This window comes from Sarcophilus harrisii, chromosome X (genome assembly GCF_902635505.1).
Source record: "Sarcophilus harrisii chromosome X, mSarHar1.11, whole genome shotgun sequence".
Lineage (NCBI taxonomy): Eukaryota > Metazoa > Chordata > Mammalia > Dasyuromorphia > Dasyuridae > Sarcophilus > Sarcophilus harrisii.
This window is the reverse complement of record NC_045432.1, coordinates 51,814,089-51,836,315: the sequence shown is the minus strand read 5'-3', so window position 1 is coordinate 51,836,315 and position 22,227 is coordinate 51,814,089. Positions and strand designations below refer to the sequence as shown.

Sequence of the window (22,227 nt, the reverse complement as noted above, 5' to 3'; positions counted from 1 at the left end):
TACACTCAGAAATAGAGAGACAGAGACATACACACAGAGAAACAGAAAGACATACACCAAGAAACAGTGAGACACACAAGACACACACACAGAAACAGAAAGACAGAAACAGATACTGAGAAACAGAAAAACACATAGAGAAACAAAGACAGAGAGACAGCTCCCATGCCATTGGTTCCTTTGTAATCCTATGTGTTTTACTTTGTGCATTGAAAACCACTATCTAAGAGAAGGGCCCCACAGGTCCTCAAAGTAGCTATGGAGTGGCCCACGACACCAAACCACCAAACTCAGATGGTCTCTGGGGACCTTTCCAGTGCTCGAGGCTATGACCCACCTAGGAAAATTCCTTGGGTCATGGGATGGTGGAGAGGGAGCTGCTGGGGCTTGTCCTTCTCACTGGAAAAGGAGCCCCTTGCCCAGTCAGTCCACTAGTATGTATTAAACACCTACTATGTTGTAGAGACTGTGCCAAACATCTCCTTAGAGCTGGCAGAGTAGATTTCATTCCCTGGGCTTCTCAAAATATGAATGGGCCTTTAGTAACCTCAATTGCTAGGCCCTCTGGGGCCTGAGTATCACTGCCCTGCTATACTGCCCTTCACTCTGCTACCTGTGCTATCCTGGACCAGTCATTACAGCCCAACTCTGGGCCTCTTGTCTACAAAATGAGAGGATGGGTGTCCAAGGGGCCTCTCGGTCAAGTGGGGTGCAGATAGGTTCACAGAACCATGGTAAACCAATGGAAGTCATTTGTCGCCTGAGAAAGGTCTCAATTGGGGTCCTGCTTCTCAGACTCCTCAGCTCCTTCTAAAGCATCCCTCAGGTCCCAAAGCCTATAGGAGGCCCTGAGTCTCCCCCTCTGAAGCTCTCCTTGCTTTTTAAATGACCTGGTATTTACTTGCAGGCAGTCCCCTGTATACTATGGCACTCCCACTGAAGAAAACTTCCCTGAGGTCAAGTACTCTGGACCTCTTGAGTTCCCAGGGCCTTCGCTATTTGTTTGACACGTTTTCTGCTTCTAGCCACCCAGGGGAGCTGAAGCAAGCTTCTTCCCTCATCCCTGCCTCCATCATTGGCTGTAAACTGATGAGGGTTATACTAAATGGCCTCTAATGTCCCTTCCAGAGCTTTCTATAGGAAAATGTATTCCAAGATAGGAGAATCCAACCCCCAACATACTCTGGGGCAGGGAATTGGCATTAAGTTTACAATCAGGGCTGGTTTGCGCCAGTGCAAGCCAGGAAGCCGGCAGCTTTAACAGATCTGCCCAGGTCTTGCTCCTAGTCCCAGGGCACACCTTGCCTTGCCACCTTTCTCCACCTAGATAGGCCAGGTCTCCTGTCCAAAACTAACTTATCCCCTCCAACTTCTCCTTTTTGGTCAGTTGAGAGCCCGGTCCTCCTTCTGGGCACCCAGGTCCACAACCTTGGAGCCACAGCAGACTCTGCCCTCCCCTGCCAGAGCAGGCTGCCCCATCTCTCTCACATCTCTCCCCTTTTCTCTCTCTCATCTTTTCCCTTATCTCCCCTCATACAGACACTGCCCTACTTTGGGCCCCTAATACAGCTCATCTGAACTACCAGAACAATTTCACAACTGTCCTTCCTGTCTCCAATCCTTCTTCCCCCAAAGCAAATGGGACAAAATCACATTCTGACCAAATCATTTTCCAGAGACCCAGACCTGACTATGCCACTGTCCTGCTCAGAATCCTTCAGTGACTGCCCACTCTCTGTGGGTTCAAATACAAACTCCTGACACATAGGCCTTTCCCACCTTGGTTCCCATTTACTTTTCCCACTTTTTGATGGATGATCTCAAAGGTTTTTAAATGCTAGGATTTCTCAATAGCCAGTGTCTAAGCTGTTGCAGTTGGACCAGTTGGTTCCAGATTAAGGGGAGGGTCCCCTGAGCTCTGGTGTGGGGTGGCCCAAGGCAGGGAAGGGCTCAGAAAGGGCTACCACTTTCTGTCTTTCCTCTAGAGTAACAGGTGACCCCGGACACAGAGACACCTCAGAAACTCAGCCAAGGGGAATGGGAGGCTGGAAAAGCACTCTGCCAGATTTAAAGGGATCTGAAAATGCCACATGATTATTATGGTTATCAGCTTCCAGCTGCCAGGCCCCTGGGGGTAAGGATGACTTGGATTTCAGAGTTTTCTACTGCTTTAGTGCTCAGCTCAGGCAAGGTCGGTAGAGCAATGGGGAACCCCCTCCCCTCCAAAATGTTTAACAATGGGGTTCTCAGAAAAAGAAATAATGTATGCAGATTTTAATCTGCATTATTAACACTTTTATTAACACAATGACAACCAACAAAACAACAAATCCAGGCCTGATTTATAGCAATTGTTGATTTCTGAGGTGTAAATGCTCGCCCGGAAAATTTACTAATCAGTTTGCAGCAGACACAGCCTGGAATAGAATACACATCTCAGCATCCCTGAGGACCTTCTTGGGGGTGGGGGTGGGGGGTGGGGCGGGGGGGGGGGGGGAGGAGGAGAGCAATCAGCAGAGCCCTTGTGGACACACACAAACTCTGTCTCTTTCTCTCTCTCTTTCTCTACCCCAACACTCTCCCTCTCTCTGTCTTTTTCACTCTCTGTCTCTCTTCCTGTCTCTGTCTCTGTCTCTTTCTGTTTCTCTCTCCTGACCCTGTTTCTCTCCCTCTCCGTTTCTTTCTCTCTGCTCTGATGGCCAACTAAGCTTCCCTTAAATATCCTGGAGACAACAGTTCCCAAGTCCAAGTCCCAGCGGAGAGGCAGCATGGCACACTAAAAAAAGAACTCACTTTGGAGTCAGAAGACCTGGCTTCTCCTGCCTAGTAGCTGTGAGCTGCAGAAAGTCAATCAGGCCTGGGTTCTCCCCTATCAAATGAAGAGGCTGGACTAGATGGCCTTTGGGATGCCTTCCAACTCTTGTGTTCTCTGATCTTGGGACCTGTCTCAAAAACTTCCGAGCTGTGTGACCTCAGGGAAAGTCCCTTTCCATTTCTCACCTTCCATTTCCTCAACTACAAAAAGAGGGGTTTAGACCAAATGACCTCAGAGATCCCTTCCCTGTACTTCCGAATGTTCTGTTCTCAATTCTCACTGGGCCTCATTTTGTTTCTTAGTAACTGGAGCATGACTACAACTTCTGGAGGGCCTCCGGCTCTAGCTTTAGTTCCTCCCTGTTCCTCTCTCCTTCCAACACCCACATTCACCAAGAAAAAAGTGGTAGCTTTTAGTGAGCTTTGAAATGTCATGGGATGGAAAGGGTGTCTCAGGCCTGGAAGAGCAAATGTTATCTTGATCTTGCAAATGAGGAAGAGGGAGAAATCTTCAAACTTTCAGCCACTCAGCTTGGTGTTAAGCTCTAAAAGTAGAGTTTGTGAGTGAGGACTTCAAAAAGAGAGTCCTGGTCATGAGGAGCCTTTCTTGACATTAGCCTGCTAGGGCCAGGAAATTTTAGCTAGATTTCAATAAGGTGTTAGACAAAGTCATGTTGGCTGTAAGTCCAGTTGGGTGGCATAAGAAATAGTTGCATGAGTGAGAGCCGCCAAAGAGTAATGATTAACGGATTTATAGGAAATGGCTCTACGCTAACTTGGATGAAATCAGAGGTGGTGTGCTTGCCAAATTTCTTAGGGGCACAAAACTGTTAGGGATACCTGTCATGCTGGAACTGGAGATCCAAGAAAATCTCAACAGCCTATTATGATAGGCCAAATTTAATAATAATAATAATACATATAGTATGGGAGCGGTGTAATGGATAGAGTCTTGGCCATAGGAGAGGAAGGCCTGAATTCAAATCCAACTCAGACGCTAACCAGTTGTGTGATCTTAGCTGATGCTAACTAGTTGTGTGGGGGCAAGTCACTTATAATTTCCTCAACTTTAAAATGGGGATAGTAATAACATATAATTCACATTGCTGTCGTGAGGATCAAATGAGAGGATATCTGTAAAAGCATTTAGCAGGAAGTATATCCTTAATAAATGATTATTCTCTTCTCTAATCTTCCCCCTAATAAGGTGAAATTTAATAGACATGAAGCCCTATACTTGAATTAAAAAATCAAGTGTGAAAATACAGGATGGGGAGCATCTCTTAAAGTATAAAATCTGAACCAACAAATGCAGAAACAGCAGAAATATTAAATACATCCTTTGCTGACCACTATGCAACAAACACTCCATACAGTAAAAAGCCTTTGAAGAAAGAATTAAAAATTAATTGAGAGCAAGTTAATCCGAAAGAATAGCGAGGTCAAAAAGAAATCATAGAAACAATAAAAAAACTTTTCAAAGAAAATTCAATCAACAAGAAAACATACCCCAAACTGTTGGGAAGCAGCCAAAGTAGTCTTGAAGGGAAAATGTATATAACCACTTTCATCAAGAAAAAGATCAATGAATTGGGCACACAACTAAAAAGACTCAGAAAATCAACAAAAGTTTAAAACCTCTAACTAAACACCAAAGTAGAAATTCTGGGATTAACCAAACCAAAAGTCTCCAATCCATTGAATTGCTATAGAAAATGAAAAAGAAGCTGGCTTTGGGATGAAAAGAAAACACTGATAAACCATTAGTCTAATTTTTAAAGGAAAGGAAAGCAATTTTGCCAGCAGAAAAAGTGAAAAAGCAGAACTCAGAACAAATGATGAAGAAACAAATGAAAGGATTAGAAACTATTTTCCAGATTATATATGCCAACAAAATTTAATTTAATTTGGACAATTTAAGGGAAAAGTTACTAATATAAAGTATCCAAATTAATAGAATAGACTTTCAATGAACCAATCTTTTATAAATTAATTGAACAGACCATAAATGAATTCCCCCAAACTCCAGAACTAGATGGATTTATGAGTGAATTCTATGAAATATTCAAAGAACAATTAATTCCAATATTAATCATCAAGTATTTATTAAGTGGCTACTAAGCCTCAGACATTCAGCTAGGCGACTTGTACAAAGAATGAGACAATCCTTACTGGCAAGGAGTACAGAATTCAAAGGGGGAAGTTATGTCTCAAGAAGGCTAGAAAAATAGGTTGCATATGGCTTTAAAAGTTAAACAACCAGTTTATATTTTAACTTACAGGTGGGGGGGGGGCACACTGGGCTTGTTCCAGTAAACCAAGGGAGTCACATGGTCAGATCTGTGCTTAAGGAAAATTACTATGGTAGCAGTGAGGATAGACTGCATTGGGGAGATTTGAGACAAGGGAGACCAATTATGGGGGGGGGGGGGAGATATTCTAAGAATACAGATGATGAGGGCCTGAATTAAAGTGATAAATGTATGAATAAAGAAAAGTGACAAATGCAATAAGTGTGGTAAAAGTTAAAAAAAAATTAGTAGAAAAAGCAAGGTTTGGCAAGTGATTGGATACTGGGAGGGAGGGAGAGAGGATTCCAGAATAACTGTGAGATTATGAATCTGAGACACTGGGAAGATGGATGGTGGTGCATTCAACAAAAATCAGGAAGTTTGGAAGAGAGGAGGATTCAGGGGGCAAAAATAATACACTGGCTGTTTGGAAGGTATAACAAATGTCTCCCAAGGGAGGAAAAAGTCGACATTCTCAAGAGAAATAGTGGAAAAAAAGTGGTAAGGGGTCTCAATGTCCACAGCTACCGGAGCACAGACCCACCGTTCAACAAAAAGTGCTGGACAAACTGAAAAAGTCTGACAGAAATTAGATTTAGAGCTAGACCTCACACTCCAGTCACCATAATGGCCACATCATAAACTAACGAGAGGAGTAAGGAAGAAAACCTTTTTCACTGTCACGGATAGGGGAAGAGTTCGTGGCCAGATAGGAGGCGTACAATTATCTGATAAAGGTCCTACGTCATCTAAACACCCGTATCACATATACACCCATATATTATACATGTAAATGAATATACTACGTCTTCTATATTGCCAGAGGCAGAGCGAGACAGAGACAGAAACAGAAACAAAGGCAGAGACAGACTGGGACGTGAGAGTAACACACACACCACCTAAAATGGAGGCACCCACTTCTTTTCGAAATGCCAGCGCCTTATGTCTAGGAGAGGACATTCTCCATTCCCCTACCACGTGAGCGGGAAGCGCCTCTTCCCATTGGCTACGTAAGCGGAACAGCCTGCGTCTTGACCACTAATGGACGGGGACAGTGTCACACGTAGACAGTGGCGCGCTATCTCCTTCCGGCAGCGGCCCTGAAGTGACGACTGGACTGGCCTATCCCGCCACGGCTTGGACACGTGACCCTCCCTTCTGGGCCCCGTGAGCGTCCCGTACAGGCCCCGTGACCGGCCAGTTCAGGCCCCGTGATCGGCCGTTCTAGGCCTCATGGTCCTCAGAATCCGGCCTTTTTCTGTTTCATTCGTCCTTTTCAGTTCTAGGTGCGGGCAGTGGACTCCCGAGAGCCCGTGAGCTTGGAGGCAGGATTCCGGAACGAACAGCGCCCCGCCAGCCCAGCAGGTAAGCCCCGACAAGCCAGGGTGCCCGGACACAAAGGATGGTGGGGGGTGGGGAGGTTGGCCTTGGAATTCGGTGGACTGCTGCCAAATGGGAACTTCATAGGCGGAGAACCCATTTGCCCTCCTCCCCCGAGAGCCTGAGGGTACGAGGGGAGGATTGTAGCCTCTGGGTGTTGGCGGAGCTCGTTTATGCTTTCTGACTGTTAAGTAGCTAAAAGGAAGGAACCCGAAAACTTTGGAGCTTGAATTAGTGTCAGAGAAACCAGATATCTCCTTCTCTCTCTTGCCTTCCCCCCCCCCGGCCCCCCCTAGACCTCTTCAGGATATTGGAGAACCCTAGGGTGGGTGGAATGTAATAAAGCTGGCTCTCAGGCAGTGGAGGGGCCAGGGGAGTCACGGTTAACTAAGGAATTGATCCGAATTCAGCAGAATACAAAGCCCTTCCTAGTAAGTCAAAGTCTATGAAGAAAGTTTTTCTAAGGAAGAAATCTAGGCTATCAGTAGCCATATGGGGGGAGGAGGGGAAATGCTCAAATTCAGGAAAGTGCAAATTTGAAAAAACTCAGGGTCCACCTTCCACCCATCACATTATCAAAGATGGCAAAAGAGGATGTTCGATGGGTTGACGGAAAACAACCATGCAGATACACTGTTATGGAAATGGGAATTGGTCCAGCCATTTGGGAAAGCAATTTGGAATGATGCCCACCACTCCCCTTTCTCCCCCGTTGCTTAACCGCATATCCTTTGACTCAGCAATACCACAAGGCCCGGACCCTCCGAGAAAGAGGACAAGGACCCGTATGTCTAACGGTGTTTAGAGCAGTTCTTTTTGGGGTGGCAAAGGACTGAAAGCTAAAGGGGTGTCCATCAGTGGGAAATGGCTGGAAGCAAACTGGCGGATATGTGTGATGGAGCAAGAAATGATGAAGGGAAATTTGAACAAACTGGTTCAAAGTGAAGGGAGCCAAACTAGGAGAACATAGTGGCATTATAAAGACAAACAGCTCTGAAAGACTTCAGAACTCTGATCAAAGAAATTACCATGAGGACTTGATAAGGCATGCTGCTCACCTCCTGACAGAACTCATACACTCAACATGAAGTGGAAAATATCCATTTTCAGATAGAACCATTGGGGAATTGTGTGTATTGCTTCACTCTGCACATTTGTTAAAAGCAGTTTTTCTTTTTTTGTTTTTCAAAGGGAGGAGGAAAGGGGAATTAGGAATGTTTTGCTCTCCCACCCCTGCCCCCCCGCAAAAAGAAAAGCAGAAGGGGGAAAGAAGGTTACTGAAGCATTTTTTTTTTAATGCTCAGAGGAAAATGGAAGGAAGGAATCACAAACGGGGCAGCTTTGATACATATTTTGAATTTATTATGTACATAAAAAAAAACAAGTTTTTTGTAATCAGAGTTTCACACAGCATCCACTTTTTCTATTAGTTGTATATTTGGACACCCATTTTGGTGGGTGTTTTTCAAGTTAAAATAAAAAATAATTTTAAAAAAATCATGCCGTGAAAATGAGAAGTGAAACAGTTAATTGGAAGAAAAAAAATCTTTGCAGCAAGTTTTCTCTAATCAAGGTCTGATATGGTCAAGATAAATAAAGCACAGCTTCAGGTAAAGGAGAAGTATGTAAGTATAGAAATGGTGAAAGGATTTTAACAGGCAAGTCTTAAAGAAAAAAAATAGAAGCTATCAACAAACATGGAAAAATACTCCAAGTCACTAATAATTAGACAAGTGCCCATTTTGAAAACTCTGGCATTCTATCACACACCTACCAGCTGGACAAAGATGGCAAAAAAGGAAAATGAGTTGTTGGAGGGCCTGAAAGAAAATGAGCACACTAGCCATTAGGAAAAATGATTTGAAACTATGCCCCAAAAGCCACTAAACTGCACATACTCTGATCCAGTGATATACCTACTAGGTCTGTGCCCTCAAAGAGAGAGGAAAAGGTCTTCTATGTACAAAAATATTTATAGCAGCAAATTTGTTGCAGTGAAGAACTGGAAACAAAGAGGGTAGCCATCAATTGGGGAATAGCTGAACAAATTATGGTGTGTTGAGTGTAATGCAAGATTATTGTGCTGTAAGAAATGATGAAACAGACTTTCAGAAAAATCTGGGAAGATGGATTCAGACTAAAGTGAGCAGTACTGGGAGTTCAGTCTATATAGTAACAGCATAAAGGCAAAGATAAAAAGACTTTCAAAGATTTTACAACTCTCATTCAGTGCAGTGACCAACAGGATTCCAAGCCTGCCACCTACCTCTTGACCGACACGATGGATTTAGAAAGCAGAATGACTTACTTTGTTGCTTCTGTTTTACGAGGGGATTTATTTGGCTTGACTTATTCTTGACCATTTGTTTGGCTGACAAAATAACGCCAGCAAACACTAAGGCTTCACTATGTGCCAGGCACTGTGCTTAGTTCTGAAGATATAAAGAAAGACTAAGTACCAGATGAGGAAGATGTGTCTTCCTCTTCTGCTGGTTTGTTTTTTTTGCTTTTTGTTTTTTAAAAAACTGAGGCCTTTATCCCCTATCAATCAATAGTATGATATGATAGTCAAAAAAGTTAATGTAACTTTATTACATTAACAAGACCGTGTCCAAGACGAGGGAGTCCCATCCTCTGCTCTCTTCAAATGACATAAAACAATAGATTTAGGCCCCAAAGGGACTTTTGAGGCCATCTAACATCGAACAGACTCCCGCCTTTTACAGATGAGGAGGGAAAAGGACTCCCTGAGATTGCATGGCAAGGGAAAGAGATGGAATTTGAGGCCCAGTCTCCTAATTCCCATCTGCAGCCAGTACCAGCAAACCCATGCAATGTGTTTAGTCGGGGTAGGGGGTGTCACATTTCAGAAAGGACATTGACTAGCTGGAGTGTGACCAGGATGGCATGCGGGGTGCTGAGAGCTCTGCCTTTGTTTTCTGGTGGATCCAAAGCAGCATGGGGAGAGCTCGTTTGGGGTTATTTTTGTACACAGAATGAGTGAATTTTAAAATATACCACCCTATTAAATGAAATTAAATGGATTTATGTTATTTGCAGCAGAGCTGACAAGAGAAATACCATCTCTTTCTCTTCTCTTTTGGTGGTTAATCATGAAACTGGAACAAGGGTAATTTTGCCTCCAGGGAAGGGGTGGTGTTACTCCACAAAACATTGTTCCTGGCTGCATTGATGAAGTGCTGACATCAAAGAGCGTGAACTTGGGGAAGAGGACCGGGTGTTCCGGTAGGGCTCGGACACAAAACTGCCTGGATTGGAGAGATCTCCTTGTTTTAATTTCTTCGACCTTCCCCCCTCCAAGGCACACATGCACATGGTAAAGAAGATTCAAGCCTCTGTCTTTAATAAGCTCAGAAGATAGTAAATCTTAGTAATGAGAAAACTGCATCTGCTAGACATGACACACTGTATGTGGTCTGATAAATTACACTTGAAATTATCTTTTTGGTGTTCTTCAGTATAAATTTGTCATGCCCAATTTCCATGGTTAATTCCATTCAACTAGCCTTTATTAAACACAGCACCCTTTGCTGGGCCTCAGTTTCTTGATCTATAAAATAAGGGAGTTGGGGGGGCCCTTAAAAACACTTCCAACTCGAAACCTGTGATCCCATAAATTCTTTTCTTTTTAAGGTCTGGAAAATTATTTTATAATCTGCCCTTCTAAATGCCTATTGAACGAAAAAATCTCCCTATTTTCCTCCTCTTAAACAAAAACAAAGCCTATTATAATAATTTTCCATAGTCCAGCAAACCATTCTCACATCCTAGGACTAGAGGTGGACACCTCTCTGCATTTTAAGACCATTGTCTCTCTGGCAGGAGGTGAGTGATGTGTTTCATCTTCAGTGCTCTGACCTCCTGGTTTATTGTGGTATTTATCAGAGTTTTCAAGTCTTTCCAGGTTATTTTTCTCTACAATATTGCTTTCGTTGTCAAAATTGTTCTACTGGTTCTGCCCATGTCACTCTTCATCAGTTCATAGAGGTTAAAACTATCCATTTTGTCATATCTTATAGCACAGTAGTATTCCATCACATAATTTGTTCATTCCCTGATTGATGAGCACTGCATCAATATCCAATTATCTGCCACCCCAAAAAAAGCTGTGATAAATATTTTGGTATATAAGGTTCCTTTTCTCTCTTCAGTCTCTGGAATATAGGCCTATTAGGGGTTTACCTGGTTCAAAGGGTATGTGTGCATTGTTCAGGGACATTTCAGACATGGTTCCAAATTAGTACCACTGAGGTTCATAACTTGTGTGTTGCAGATCTTTTGGCAGCATGAAGCCTGTGGACCCTTTCTCAGAAAAATGTTTTTAAATCATTGAAGAAAATGACTGAATTTCAATTTAGAGGCTAGTGAAAATGAAGGTAAAATTTTTTTTTCTTCTGTGCAGTCTCATGGAGTCCCTCAAATATGTATATGAACCCCAGATTATGAACTTCTGCTCTACTCAAGATAAAATGTCCCAGGAACTCCTCAAGCTAGATTTTTTTTGGTTTTACCATCCCCAAAATTCTGTCTTGCAGAGTGGATCTTGGTTTGACAGGCTCCAACTTGGGGGCAAGATGAAAAAGAATTAGAATTTCCACTGGGGAAAGAACAGGCCCACTCCTTAGCTTTCCCCAGAGATAATTGACCTTCTTCCCAAATTGTACATTCTTGAAAAGCTAGATAGGTGCAAAAAGAAAAGGTGCCCTGAGCAGCTCTGATGCTAATGAGATTGTGGGATTGTGGGCTTAGTGGAGAGGCTGGGTGTAAAAGTAAGGAGGCGATACTCTTGGGCTGACTGCATCTTCAATATTGACTTTGGTCCCACCTCTTGAGAAGCTGATGATGAGGTGGAGTGTCCAGACAAGACAACCATAATGGTAAAGGGTCACCTAGTTGGAGGAAGAGGTGGAGAGGGGAGTGGCTAGCTTTTCATATAACTACAGGACAGTTTTGTGGAGAAGGGATTTTAGGCTGTCTTGCTTGTCCCCAAAGGGCAAAAGAGGCAAATTTAGATTAAGCATACTTCCTAACCATTGGAACCATCCCAAAGTGCAATCACCCACCCTTTGGAGGTCTTCAGGTAGAGGTCAAATAACCACTTACTGAGTTCTTTCCCTGGTGTAGTAGGTTGGACAAGATGGATAACTGAATATTTGTGGTACTGTGAATTCCCAGGCCCAGCCCCAGCCCCAGCCCCAGTTCTTACCCTTCTTTGAGGGGCTGTGGCCAAATGTGAAAGTCTGGCCAGTAAGGGAGTAGGAAAAGGAACTGGACAAAGGAAACTGGCCTTCCCCAACTGAATAAAAGTCCATTTGGACTGCACACATTCACTTCACACTGAATTAAGCTTGAGATCAAGGAGAATAGGGAAAGTAGAACTGCCCAAGTGCCTCTCAATGAATAGAAACTCCAGCTACTGGGCCACTGTTGCAGGCAGTCAGGGAGAGCCTCTGTTATGGTCTTCATCTGGGACAAAATCAAAGTCAGTCACTAGGGTAGGATGATTTAGAGTCCTCAGCATGTTTTTCTGATAATGATCTTGAGGGAAGGAGTTAGCACCTTTTTTTTTTTTTTTTTTTTTTTTTTTATGGATGAGAAGAGTAGGAAGAGCTTAGGACTTGATTAAATATGGGCTCTGCAACTAAGTGGCTCTGTGATCTTGGGCAAAACCCTTTCAACTCCAAGCCTAGGATCCACAGTCAACCACCCAGGAATGGACTCCTGGTTTCCTAATTCCCCCGTCTTCCCAGAAGATCCCTTTGGAGGCTTGTCTTAAGAAGACACTGAGTCATAGGCAACTGCACCCCTAGCTTACTCCTATTCAACTGGAAGTGAAGGATAAGTGAGTGCTAAAAAGTAAACAACTGGCCAGAGGAATTAAGCATCCCCTAGGCCATTACTTTCACCCCTCAATTTACTGAGCAAATTATGAGATCCTCCCCAGTTTCTTTTTACTAGGGAACTCCTGGAGGGATCCCCCGCCACAGTCTCCCCAGAATTCCACCTGTGGAGGGGGTGGAGGTAGTTAACTTTAAATTGTGGCCATTTACTTTCATTTTCACCCAACTGGATTTGTATTGACTGAAAAAGCATTTAAGGGCTTACAAATGCAGACAAGCTAGATGGTCCCTGCCCTCCAGGGACATGCTTTCTATAAGGGGGGAAATTAGACCCCTGAGAGAGTTTGGGAATGAGGAGGGAGGGGAAGAGGTTGCTTGACTTAGAAATGACCAGGAAATGACTAGGAGGTCCTTTTAGGGCAAAATCTGGTGAAAGCCCTGGGTTTCAGGGCTGAGTCCTGGTAGTTAAAGTGGGAGGGACTTAAAGCTACTGTAATGTGTCTTAAAACAATGAAAAGTATTTAAAAGAAATTCCTTGCCCTTAGGTGAGGCTTGACTCTAGATCCAGAATCTATTACTGAAATTACAAATCGCCCAATTTTGTTAGCCACAGTTGGAGATCTAAAGACCAGATTGAAGAAAGCGATTCTTCCTGGTTGAAGTGACTTGCTCAGGATTCCATAGCCAGTAACTGACAGGATTTCAGCTCAGACCTTCTCAAAAATCTCATTCTTCTCCTAGGGACCCAAAGCCTCTGGACCCAAACCACAGTTTCAATTGTAATGGAAAGTTTGACTCCTTTGCAAAATGACAGTCTCACAACAGTGGTTTGCCATTATGATGAGGAAGGACTGGCTGAAAGAGGCACAAGCACCGAGCTCTCTCCGTTTCTCTCTCCAACATCCTTTTTTTGTCATCGGCCAATGCGATGGGTGTGTGAAGTAAGAATTTCAGAGTTGCCATTGATCTAATTATTAGTGATTTGAACATTTCTTTAAATATAGTTATTGATAGCTTGAAGTTCTCCCTTAGAAAATGATCTGCTCTTATTCTTTGGGCATTTATCAATTGAGGGGCGCCTCTTATTCTTTGAAATTTAAATCAGTTCCTTGTATATCTTGGGACCTCCCTCAGAGAAGCCGTTTCTCTTCTAATCTTAACTTCATCGTTTTGTTGGTACAGAAGCTTTAATTTTATATAATCAAGATTGTCCGTTTATCTTCTGTGATCTTCCCTGTCTTTTGTTTGGCAGAGAACTTTTTATTCCCCTCTGCATAATTTCATTATGATATCACCCTTTATGTCTATAACCATGTGTTCATTTGAAGCTTCTCTTGATTTACCTCATTTCTACCAGACTGCTTTAAATGGCGACAAACATGTACATATCACTTTAAAGTCTACATTATCTTATTTGCTCCTCACAACAACCTTATGAGAGAAGGAGTACCTATGAGGTAGGCACTACAGGTAGTAGCATCTGCATTTTACTGATGGGGCAAGTGAGGTTCAGAGAGCTGAGTGACCTGGACTTGGTCACATAGCTAGAAAGTCTCAGGAAGGCCTTGTTCCAATCTCACCTCTGACTCCAGGTCCAGTTTGCTCGTATTATCCCACTATCCCTCACTGCCTTCCCAAGGTACAAGGGCTAGATTTCCATGTACTCTAGCCCCCAGGAGGTAAGAGCAGGCCTGTGTAAAAGTGGATAGGCTTGGCACATTGATTGAAACTGGTTTTAAGCCTGTGTTGGATGCAGACAAACAGACTCTCCTGTCTGAAGACAAAGTAAGGAGACTGCAAAGGAAAATTCATCTCCCTTTGTCAGTCTCAGAATGATTTGGCTCAGCCTTGAAAAGTTCATCCTAACAATATTTACTATTGTCTCTTTGCAGGGCCAGGACAAAGCCAGGAATAGGAAAAGGAGTAAGAAAAAGGACCTTGAAAGGAAAGGGCTGCGGGTCCCCCCTCTCACGAGTCAGTACTCTCAACCTCAGGCTTGGCCTGGAATTCACAGAATAACCTTGCTGCTTGTTGACTTTGCTTCCTTTCTTCCAGCCTGGGGAAAAAGGGCCCTTGCTTATAAAGGTAAACCCCTCCGCTTGTGCCCTATAGGATCACCATTGCCTCCTGGCCTCTGGCCCTGCCTCTCTTCTCACTTCCTACATGTGTGTCAGCTTCTGTCTCACTCTCATCTTAGTGTCTCCCTTTCTAAAGTCTCCTCCCTCGCCAACAAAGAAGTTCAAATCTTCCTTAAAAAAAAAAAAACCCCTGCTATTCCTCAAGCTTATCTTCTATGTCTTTCCTCCCTTTCACTGCCTTCTTAGAAAGAATAGTCTACATTCCTAACCTCCATTTCCTTGATTCAATTTAATTCCACATTTACTTTTTAAATACCAGGAACTATACTAGGTATGTGTGGGGAGATACAAAGCTAAAAATGAAAATAGTCCTTGAAGAGCTTACATTCTACATTCTTCAGGAGCAAACAACATGGAGATAAGTAAATCTAAAACAGAACAGAAATGGGGAGAAGAGGTGGGGAGATGAGGAATGCCTAAGGGTACTTGGGTTCATCTTTGAAGGGAGCTGGGGATTCCAAAAGGGGCGATTCCAGATTTGGGGGACAGTCTGCAAAGGCACAGAGGTAAGTAGTGGGTTTGGCAAGAAAAACGTGAAATTGGCTTTTAACTGCCCAGCAGAGGAGATTGTGTTTTATCCTTAGGTTACTCACAAGGGATCAGAAGTTGACTTTGAAGCCACCATTCTGTTAAAATTGTTCTCCCAAAGGTTCCCTTTTAAGTGGTAAATTCTCTGGCATTTTCTCAATCTTTATCCTCTGCCACATTGGGCACTATGGAGCAGCCCCTTCCTTCTCGACACTTCTGAACAACCTGACCACCCCTCAGTTCCCTCATTGTCCTCTTCCAGTACCAGCAGCCCTCTCAGATGGGGCTCCTCCGGTAATCTTCTGATCTCTCTACACTCACTCTTCATGATTTCTTTTGAACCCTGGACTCTATCATTAACCCCTTTGCAGCTGTTTCCTAAATATATATATATCGAGCTCTGATCACTCTCCCAAACCTCCAGCTCAGAATCTCTGACCCTGTACTGCATTTCCTTGTAGACTCTTCTCTATCTATTGCTATCGCATTGGGGGGTTTTATATGATTCATTGTGCTAATTATTTTTATGACCTCTTTGCATCCCTGAAGGAAATCCAGTTTGATCATGACAAATCGACCTGAATGTCTCAATAGCCACCTCAAACCTAACCTGTCCAAAACTAAGCTCCTTATTTTCCTTTTATACATCTTCTCTTCTTCCCCACATCTCCTTTAATGATACCATCAACCTCCAGTCATCCAAGATTGAGAGCTCAAAATAATTTCCCCCCTTTCTTCTCCTTCACGATGTCTTCTCCCCCCATATGCTCACACGGTTGTCAGATCTTGTGTTTCGACCTCCCCAGTGTGCCTCGGCTCCATCCCTTGCTTTGTATTTGTGTGGTCCACTTACCCTAGCTCTCAGCACTGCTGACCTGTATTATTGGCAAAGCCTTCTAACTGGCCTTCCTGCCTCTGGCCTCTCTCCTCTTCTGTTTCATCTTTCATACAGCTATGAAAATAGTCAAGACAAACTAAGGAACTGATTAGCTGATCTACTTATGGTACAGAGACTCTGCCAAAAGATAAAGGTTTGTGATTGTTTCCCTAAACTCTCCATCTTTCTTTCTCTTTTTCAAGTGCTCTGCAAGGCCCCAGTCTTGTTCACCCAGACTTTTATGATAGCCTGACCAGCCTCCCACTGTCTCTCCTCACCACTTCATCCTTCAAGTGACTGCTAAATCATATTCCCTATTGCAATGGAAAAAAATTTTAATTGACATCTTTTATTTTTACATCACATAATTTTTCTAATATATACAGTTTTCCCCACCCATCAGCAAAGGAGTGGGAAATAATGTCGACTCATTGAGCCATCTCCTTTGAGAAACCTTTCCTGTCTGTCTTAATTGTTCATTCTCTCTCCCTTCTCCTCAAATTAACATGAGTGTCTCCATTCTCGTACATAACGTGTCTCCCCCAAAAGATGAATGTCATCCCTTCAATGGCAAGAAGAGTTTCATGTTGGGGTTGGTGCGAGTACATTGCTAAGTGAATGCTTATTGGTTGGATTAAGTTGAAGTGCATTGTCCAAAGAGTCACCTTGCTTTTGGGCTGTCTGCCACCTGGGTCGCCACTGGCCTTCATCTAGATTCTGGCTGCTCCCTGGCACCTTTGCATGATGAGACTGGAATTTAAGATGCCAGGAGCAGTAAAACAAGGGAGTGCACAGGCAGAATCTGAAGCTGGGTATGGCATGCAGTATTGGCATTTACCAGGGACATTGGTACTGTAGAAAGAGAAAATTATTAGAAGGGTGAGGGAATCCTCAGTTTTAGTACCAGCTCTGACTTGATGGCTGCGGCATCTGGGGCCAAACTCCCTCTTCTGTCAAGTGAAAAGGCTTGATTGGTGTCTTTGGGGCTCCCAATCCTTGACCCTTCGATCGTGCCCTCACTGTATTTTCCTGGCTAAAGACATTTTCGTTTTTAAGTGTGCTTCAGAACGAAATCCTGCAGTTCTGAATAGCTTATTCCTCTGTGTGAATTTATGCTTTCCATATGTATGGAGCTCTGACCCGGCACTGGGAAAGTCGGGGCAGGAGGTCCAGTCAGCTGCGGCCTGAACAATGCTGGTCACGTGGTTCTGCTCCTCTGTGGGAGCTTGCTTCATGGAGGGGAGTGGGCTGCCCTGGGAAGAAGAGGAGCCCATTCCCGAGATGTCTTCAAGAACAGCTGCAAAGGGATTGCTTCACTTCAATGAAATAAGCACCAGGCAGCTATGTGCCAGGCACTGTGTTAAGTGGTGGGGCTCCAAGGACAAAAATCCAATAGTCCCTGCCCTTGGGAGGCTTACTTTCTATTTTGGATAATTAAATTTAGAAGGACCCTTTCATGTTTCTGCTTTTAAGTCTTAAAGCAGAAATGAATGCTGCATTCCACTGCAGGCTTTTCTTTATCTATTATAATCATGTGGTGGTGGTGATGTGTGTGTGTGTGAGTGGGGGGGTTGTTGTTGTTTATATGATTAATTGTCTTAATTATTTTACTAACAGAAAGCTCTTTGCCTCCCTGGAGAAAATTCAACTTGATCTTGGTGAATCATGGTCTACTGCTGTAATCTCAAGAGGTAGTGTAACACTGAACAGAATGCTTTCCTTGAAGTTACAGACACCTGAATTCATATCCTGCTCTATGTTTACTAGCTTTGTGAGCCTGAGAAAATCACTTGCCCTCTCTGAGCCTCAGTTGCCTCATCTCTAAAACCTGCCTCACAGGGTTGCTGTGAAATTCAAATGAACTGGTGTGCTTTACAAATTTCAGTGTTAGTTATTAATAGTAATAAGAATTATTTAGCTACAGAGAAGGCATTGCATTGGCAGAGGGATTTTACACACCTGGGAGCTCCCTTAGCAGTGAAATCATAATTTCCAGTCCCTACCGCTGTCCCTACAATTGTATTTTAAAATGTTTACCTATTCATCAGTAAAACGAGTCTATACTTTCTCCTTATAAATCAAGCTGAAATAGGCCTTGCTAGATCTTCTCTCTACGCTGTCTTCTCTGTATAGGATTTAGAGGATCCTCTATCCAGAGCTACAATGGGGCTTGAATGCTATTTAGTCCAGCCTCAACATTTTCTCTATGAGGAAGCCAAGTCCCACAGCAAGGTTAAGTTAACCTTATCAAAGTTAAACAAACTCGTAACAGCCTGAATTTGAACCCGGGTCCTCTGCCATTAGATCTAGTACTCCTTGCATTGTGCCACAATAGCCACTTTCCATGGCTTCTAGGGGATACTCCCTGAAGTCAGACACAACAATTCTCACATCCTTCCCCCACAGGAAGGCCCTTCACACCCATGAAGACAGCTGATAAAATGCCAGGACTGGAACCCAGATTTGCGGACTCCAGATCTAATGTCCTTTTGGTAAATGTGATTAACCAGAGAGGAACGAAGCGGCGGCTGCAAACACTATCAAGGCACTTTGGGAGTCAGTATGTGAGTATGCTCTCATATTGCAAGCTACCAGGGACAGGGGAATCATACTTTTCACTTCTGGAGAGAGCCCCTACCCCCTGGACGCGCACACACGTCCCCAAGCGAACCAAAGGATAAGAAAGTACCAAGGGTGATTAGCTAAGCTGAGCTGTAGTCTTCAGGAGGACCATACCCCTTAGCCTAGGGTCCATTCATTGTCTGAGCAGAACTGTCCATGCTAAGTTTGTGTCACGAAGTTTGGACTTCTCCCACCCTTTTCAGCTTTAATGGGGAGGTTACATTAGGTGGCCTCTGAGATCCCTTCAGACGTGCTGGGATTTGTGGGAACTACCCATATCAGAGCCGTGTGACTCTGGATGAGTCACTTAGCCCCGTTTGCTTCAGTTCCTATATCTGTAAAGTGATCTGGAGAAGGAACTGGCAATCACTTGGCAAATCTTTGCCAAGAAAACCCCAACTGGGGTCTTGAAGTGACACAACTGGACAATAGTCATCCCCTGAACTGAAGTGCCTAATACTTAGTAGGTGATTCATAAACATTTCTTGGGGTATTAGCCCTTAATGGCCTGGAGAGGGTCTGCCCATAGCCTTCTGGCTCAGGTTTCACTGCCCAAGTGAAGTTTGTGCTTGGCCCTATCACTTCCTCTGTCATACCAATCTCAAAGGAGGGACTTGCCCGGGATCATGAATTAGTGGGCTAGAGTAGTCAGCACCTCCCAGCTTTCCAGCTAGGCTATTTTGGGCAGTGCCAGCCAGGCTAGGCCCCTAGAGAGGATTCTCACCACAGCAGATAGGATTTCTTTGGAATTGTGTGGGAACGAAGCTTGTGGGGAACAGAAAGGTGGGATTGGTAGAAGTGTGCCCCTGGAAGCCCCTCATGGTGGACTTGCTCAGCTTGATTTCTGCAGGACAATTCAGTTCAATGGACATTTGTTAAGCTCCTGTTTGGTGCCAGGCACTTAACTACTACGTACTGGGGGGTACAAAAACAAACTGGAAAACAAACTCCCTTAAGGAGCTTCTGTTCTGTCCTAAATTGAGAGAGGTAGACAGTGAGCAAGCTTTTACAAAGGCACTGCTCTCGGGAGCTATGGAGTATTGATGCAGGTAACTATGTACTGGCAAGTTCTGTACGAGTAAATTGGAAATAATCAACAGGACAGGGAGCAGGGGCACTAGAATTAAGAGGGCTCTGGACAAGCTTCCTCCAGAAAGGAGGATTTTTTTTAGCTGAGGTTTGAGGGAAGCCCAGAGGAAGAGAATGCTCTGAATCCTGAGGTAGAATGTCTTGCTTGAGAAAAGCTAAGGATGCTGGTGTTAACTAATTCACTGAAAATGTGAGAGTCGCGGGTATATGAATACGTGACAAGCTCACTGGTAGCCTTGTGATGTAATATAAGCAACTGAAGAAAGGTCCCCGTATTGGGGGTAGGGGGAAGAACCCCTGTCGCATGGCGTGGACTGATGCAAACAATGAGATCTTGGCTCTGCTTTGAGTGTTGTTAATAAGAAGCCCTGGAAGGTTGGTGAACAGGTGAGTGACATAGTTATATAGAAGATGGATTACAGGGGAGACAGTAATGTTTATTTGGGAAGATTCCCAAGATCCTCGCAGAGAGCACTGAAGCCAGGGAACCTAGGTTAGATGAGTCCCAGCTCAGTTGCATGACTTGGATACAATTCCCTTCCCCTACAGGTGATAAGAAATGGGGAGGTGAGATTAGGTGGCCTTTGAGATCCCTTCGGGCTCTGACGTGCTGGGATTTGTGGGAACTAGCCGTCCCTTCCCTCTGGGGCCACATTTCCCCCTTCTGTAAAATGAGGGACTTGGCAGATCTGCTGCCAGCTCTGACATTTGGTGGGTCTAGAAGAATCCTCGTGTAGCCTGGAAATAGCAGTCAGGTAAGACTCTTCATCTTAGCTGCTGGGAGAGCCTCTAGTAAGTGTTCTCATCACCATCCCTTGGCCTCCATCACTGAGACTGCCTGTCATTGTCCTGTGCCACAGGACAGATTCTCAGCATCACAACAAGTCTTGCCCATACCAATGGCTTGCTCTCTGAGGATTTTGGAACGTGAAAAACACTCTCTAACTTGTCCAGAGCTTGCCATCTAAGTCTAGAATCTCACCGGGCACTCTCCAGGGCCAGGGTCCCTGCTAGGACTTCAGTGGGATAATAGTGTCTTCAATTTCACCAGGATAGGGCCAAAAGGACCAGAAAAAGAGATGAACCAATGGGCTGAGGAAGAGCAGGTGATTGGTGCAAAAAGGGAAAAACACGGAGGGGAGGGATGTGGCCCTATAGGAGAAAGCTGGGGCAAACTCTAATTTTGGAGTCAGAAGTCCAGGGTAAGACCCTGCCAGGCAACTGAGACTTTAAGTCATGTTTATCAGAAGCAAAGGAGGGGTAAAAACATGCATACGCACGCATGCACACACCTGGTGTGTGGTTGAGAAATACATCAGACTCAACAGGGAAATGAGCAGGGATTAGGAGAGATATCCTGGAGGGATATGAGCAAAAAAACAACAAATAACCCCCCCAAAAAGCAAACAAATAGGGGAGGCCCTCATATTGGAGAAAGGCTGAACACATTAGCTAGGATTGTAATAGAATAAGGAGAAAGATGATTTCAGAGAATCCTGGGTTAGTGATTCCAGCAGAACCAAGAGAACACTTTATACAAGGACAGCATTGTAAAAGACGACTCATTTCATTCAACAAGATGGGTCTTTCCCATTTGGGTTCTCCTTTGGTGAAGAGCTTGAGAAGGAAGAGGGGCTAGTAACAATGATGCCCCCAAACAGGGTCACTGGTTGCAAATTGGGACAAATTTCAACATTGTTTCGAGTGAATATAACCAAGTGATTTTCGAAGGAAGCACAGGATAGTTTTGACAAGTAACATCCAAGTGTGAAATGAAGTTTCGTAGGCAACAAACACTCTTGTGTTCTGTGTGTATAAGTGATCTTTCATCTCTGGGGTTGAAGTTCAGAAATATTAAGTGCTTCATAAATAATACCTTTTTGTTAACTAATAAATCCTAACATAGGATTAAGTAATGAGATATTTTTAAATACCGTACATTATAAAGGAAGAATCCTACTGGTATCAGGCATTTAAAAAGGAATGCCAAGGTCCCCATGTAGTAAGTGGCAAGATCAGGTACCGTCTTGAATCTTGGTTATCTTTTACTAAATCCTACTCTTCTAACTTGCTAAGGGCCCAACCACCCTGCCAGTTTTCTAGGCTCACAAACTAGCTAGCATTCTTTTCCCATCCCCCTCCCTCAAATCCAAACTGTTGCCTGTCAATTCTACCTTCAAAACATGTTTTTTTCTCCTTGCACTGGCACCACAGTCCCCATCACGTGGAGTATTGCAATAGCCTGCTGGCCGACCTCCTGACTTCCAAGTCCCACTCTGATTCAGCATCCATTTAGTTGTCAAATTAATCTTCCTGAAGTGTAGATTTGACTCGTGACTCACGCTTTCTGTCTTGATTCCTTGCTGTTCTTTGAACAACTGGCACCATGCTTTAACACCAGACACTTCCACTGGTTATCCCCCCATAACTGGAATGCTGTCAGACCTCATCTCTACTTCCTGAATGCTTCCTTGAAAGGCCAGCTAAAATCCCGTCATTTAGGAGAAAGATTTTCAAGATCCCCTTTAATGCCTTGCCTCTTTCCCAGCTTCACTTTATCCTGCATAGATCTTGTTGGTATTTAATTGTTTGCATATTGTCTTACTGTTAGAACCAGGATTGTGGTG

General features: G+C 43.9%; 1 long non-coding RNA gene across 2 annotated transcripts; it reads left to right on the top strand.

Moving 5' to 3' along the window:
- Positions 1 to 5,247: 5,247 nt before the first annotated feature.
- On the top strand, positions 5,248 to 19,095 carry LOC111721595. Of its 2 annotated transcripts, none has more exons than XR_004230627.1 (7): positions 5,248 to 6,470; positions 10,780 to 10,882; positions 13,088 to 13,278; positions 14,239 to 14,431; positions 15,965 to 16,043; positions 17,507 to 17,580; positions 18,296 to 19,095. It is a non-coding gene; the product is annotated as an uncharacterized LOC111721595 (long non-coding RNA). The 2 variants fall into 2 exon arrangements; XR_004230626.1 differs by having other exon boundaries at positions 13,088 to 13,287.
- Positions 19,096 to 22,227: the final 3,132 nt, after the last annotated feature.